Consider the following 4792-nt stretch of genomic DNA (forward strand, 5'->3'; position numbering starts at 1 on the left):
CTCGCTCTCCATTCTTTTGTCAGTTTTTTCACTCCATTTGGTGCTTGGCTGAGTTCTTTATCTCTTCATTTGATGTTTTAGGGTTTCAGGATTGTTGTTTTCTCTGTTTGGCTTAGTTTTTCAGATCTTTGCTGTGGAGGGACGGTGTGGCACTTCTGCCTAGAGCGCCATTTTGCCGGAAGCCTCCTAAGAGACTTTTTAAAATTAATAAGAGACTTAAAAATTTTACTAAATGGAGATGCATACCACGTTCCTGAATGGGAAGACTCAACAGTATAAAGATGTCAAGTCCCTCCAAAATTAAATCTATAAACTGAAAGCAATTTCAATCAAAAATTTTCAATAAAATTCTCTTTGGAACTTGTGACAGAATGATTATACACCTTCACTTAATGACTATCACATTATCTGACATTTTACATTTTCAACAATAGTAAAAAATCTACTATCCAACTATTTTGCGCATTAACAACATATGTCTTGCAGTAACGAATGCCAAGGTGTGAGGCAAGAGTAACGCTGGCTGTGATGGTTAAGATTATGTGTCAGCAGAAGATAACATTCTTTGATGGTTAGGAGGGTGGGGAAGAAGGGAGAGGGTTATTCACTAACTAGATAGTAGACAAGAGTTTTCTTAGGTGAAGGGAAAGACAGCACACACTACAGGGGAAGTCAGCACAACTGGACTAAACCAAAGCTAAGAAGTTTTCTGAATACAACCAAACACTTTGAGGGACAGAGTAGCAGGGGTAGGGATCTCGGGACCATGCTTTCAGGGGACATGTAGGCCAATTGGCATAACAAAGCTTATTAAGAAAATGTTCTGCATCCTACTTTGGTGAGTGGCATCTGGGTCTTAAAGCTAGCGAGCACCCTATAAGATGCATCAATTGGTCCCAACCCACCTGGAGTAAAGGAGAATGAAGAACACCAAAGTCACAAGGAAAGTATTAGCCCAAGAGACAGAAAGGGCCACATAAACCAGAGACTGATCAGCCTGACACCAGAAGAACTAGATGGTGCCTGGCTACCACCAATGACTGCCCTGACAGGGAACACAAAAGAGAGTCCCTGATGGAGCAGGAGAAAAGTGGGATGCAGAACTCAAATTGTAGTAAGAAGACCAGACTTAATGGTCTGACTGAGACTGGAGGAACCCCACAAAGCATGGCCCCCAGACTCTCTGTCAACCCAGCACCAAAACCATTCCCAAGGCCAACTCTTCAGAAAAAGATTAGACTGGACTATAGGACATAAAATTATGCTTGTGAAGAGTGTGCTTCTTAGCTCAAATAGATACATGAAACTAAATGGGCAGCTCCTGTCTGAAGGTGAGATGAGAAGGCAGAAAGGGTCAGGAGCTGGTTGAATGGATATGGGAAATCAGGGGTGGAAAGGAGGAGTGTGCTGTCACAGTATAAGGAAAGCAATTAGGGTCACATAAAAATGTATGTATAAATTTTTGTATGAGAAACTAACTTGAATTGTAAACTTTCACTTAAAGTACAACAATAAAATAAAATAAAAAATATTATGTGTCAGCTTGGCTGGACCATGATTCTCAGTGGCTTGGCAGTTATGTAATGATGTAATTTGGCAGTTATGTAATGATGTGATTTGGCAGTTATATAATGATATAATCATCCTCCATTTCGTGATCTGATGTGGTCATCCTCTGTTTTTGCATAACACTGATTTTTGCATAATGACCTGGTCTTTGGAACCTAACCATGTCAATAAGTGAAGAGTGGATGTAATGTTTGTCTGAAGGAATAAGTAGATAAAAATAGCCATTTTTTAAATTGTGGTAGAATATATCTAACAGAATTTGTCATTTTAACCATTTTAAATGTACAGTTTAGTGATATCAATTGTATTTACGATGTTGTGCAACCATAACCATCATTTGTTTCCAAAATTTTTCATTACCCCAAACAGAAACTCAGTACCCATTAAGCATTAAGTCCCCACTTCCACCTCCCTCCAGGCCCTGGTAACCACTTTCTGTCTCTATGCATTTACCTCTTCTAGACATTTCATGACAGTGAGATCATACAATACTTGTCCTTTTCTTTCTGACTTATTTAATTTAGCATAATGTTTTTAATGTTCATCCATGTCATAGCATGTATTAGCACTTCATTCTTTTAATGGTTGAATAATATTCCATTGTATGTATATACCGCATTTTGTTTATCCATTCATCTGTTGAGGTAAACTTGGGTTATTTCCACCTTTGGGCTATTGTGAATAATTCTATAATGAACATTGGTGTACATATCTGTTGAGTTCTTGCTTTCATTTCTTTTTAGTGTATACCTAGGAGTTGAATTACTGGGTTATACAATAATTTTATGTTTAACTTTTTGAGGAACCATCAAACTGTTTTCCAAAGCTGCTGTACCATTTTAAATTCCCTCCAGTAATGCACAAGGTTCTAATTCTCCACATCCCTGCCAACATTTGCTATTTTCCAAGACTTTTGTTTGTCATCCTAGAGAGTGTGAAATGATATCTCATTGTGGTTTTGATTTGAATTTCCCTAATGACTAATAATGCTGAGCATCTTTTCATATGTTTATTGACCATTTGTATATCTTCTTTGGAGAAATGCGTATTCAAGTCCTTTGTCCATTTATTGATTGTGTTGTTTGTCTTTTTGTTATTGAATTGTAGGAGTTCTTTATCTATTCTCGATATTACATGCTTATCAGATAAATGATTTCCAGATATTTCTCCCATTATGTAGGTCAACTTTCACTTTCTTGGTAATGTGCATTAATGCACAGAAAGCTTTTAATTTTGATGAAGTGCAACTTATCTATTTTTCCTTTTGATGCTCATGATTTTGGTGTTGTATATAAGAATCCATTGTCAAACACAAGTTCCTAAATATTTACTCCTATGTTTTCTTCTAAGAAGTTTATTGTTTTAGCTGTTATATTTAGGTCGTTGGTCCATTTTGAGTGAATTTTCATATATGGTATGAGGTAGGGGTCCAACTTCATTCTTCTGAATGTGGAAATCCAGTTATCCCAGTGCCATTTGTTGAAAAAACTATTCATTCCCCCATTGAATGTACTTGGCATCCTTGTTGAAAATCATTTGACCATAAATGTATAGGTAGCCAATTTCTTTTTAAAAGAGGATCAAGAGATGCTCCACAAGATATCAAAACATATTCATTCATTCATCCATTTGGTCACTCACTCCATCATCTGATCATTAATTCAATGTCAGTCAGAATAAAAACAAGCAGGAACCCAGGACTTAGTTTAAAAAGAAAATAAACTCCAGGATATGTTCTGGGTTGAAGAGGCAATGCTTCTTATTTTTTTCTTCTTTTCCTCCATGTTCATCCCCAGACCTAGACATAAATCTTTAATATTATCTCCAATTTATATATTAGAAAACTGAGGAACAGTGAGGTGAAGTAATTTGTCTAAGATTATACAGCTAGTAAAGGGAAAAACTCAGCTTTGAACTCAAGATATCTGGCTCTATAGTTCACAGTCTTCACCACTATATTATACTGTCTTTCTAAAAAAGTGCATGATCAGCTAGACTCCTTTAGCACACAACCTTGAGCATACTCATGAATCAGGATTTTATAATAATTCAATAAAATGTATATAATGTTTATTATATGACAGTCACTACGCCTGACATTAACTGACAAAATGGTGAATAATTGAATATGGTTTCTGATCTCATGGAACTAAGAGTTTAGGGAGGCATGAAACACACACACATATACACAAGTGTATATATAATTATATTTTACGGGATGTTATGAAAAGAAAAATGGGACGAGGATGTGTAATTTAAATTGGAACATGAAAGAAGGCCCACTGTGGAAAGGATATTCAATCTAAGCCTAAGAAAGTGGAGATGAAGCAGGAGCTGAGTGAGGAAAAGTTATTTTCTCTATAATCGAATCTATTAATCTATTCTTTTTTTGTGTCTGCCTTTGCTGTTTATTATCCCTAGACAATCTTTCCTCTCCTCAAGACTCTTTAAAGATTTTCCTGTATTTTCTTCTAGCAATAATAATATACAAACAACACCTATCTAGTGCTTACTTTGGGTCAGACACTTCTACTTTCTTTACATAAGCTAACTCATTTCATCTCACAATAATCATACAAGGTAAATCTTTTTATCATCCTCATTGTATCGATGAGGAACCTAAGGCACAGAGAGAGTATATTAGGTGACTTGGCCAAGGTCACACAGTTAGTATATGATGGAGTCAGAGTATGAATTCAGACATCCTTACCCTCAACATATACAGCCTGTTAAATGTTACTATTTCATTGCTACATTTAATTCTTTAATCTATCTGAAACTCCTTGGTGCATACTATGAAAGGTTCTTTTTTTCCTAAGTGTTTAATCAATTGTTCCAATATCATTTTCTGAATAAACCATCTTAAAGCAAGCTTTAAGAAATACTAAATTCTTACATAGTCTTGAACTGCTTTCTTGGCTTTCTATTATTCTCTATGATTGACCTGACTATGTCTGTACTGATACCACTCTGTCTTGAAGTTACTTCATCTTCTTTAAACAAAGCAAGATATCAACTCAGGTTTCTTCAATTTCATCTAAAATCTGTCATTTTTCTTACTATAAAATAGTTGTTCACTTCTATACTAACACAAAACAACAGTTTTATTCATAAGGGCTTCCAGTACAATCATTAGAGTTTTGCTACCAAACTTAAATGATGTTGTAACATCAAACATGTATTGAACACCTACTCTGTTTCAGGTACTGTGCCAGGTTCTAGG

The sequence above is a fragment of the Trichechus manatus genome, unplaced genomic scaffold (assembly GCF_000243295.1).
Source record: "Trichechus manatus latirostris isolate Lorelei unplaced genomic scaffold, TriManLat1.0 scaffold00066, whole genome shotgun sequence".
Lineage (NCBI taxonomy): Eukaryota > Metazoa > Chordata > Mammalia > Sirenia > Trichechidae > Trichechus > Trichechus manatus.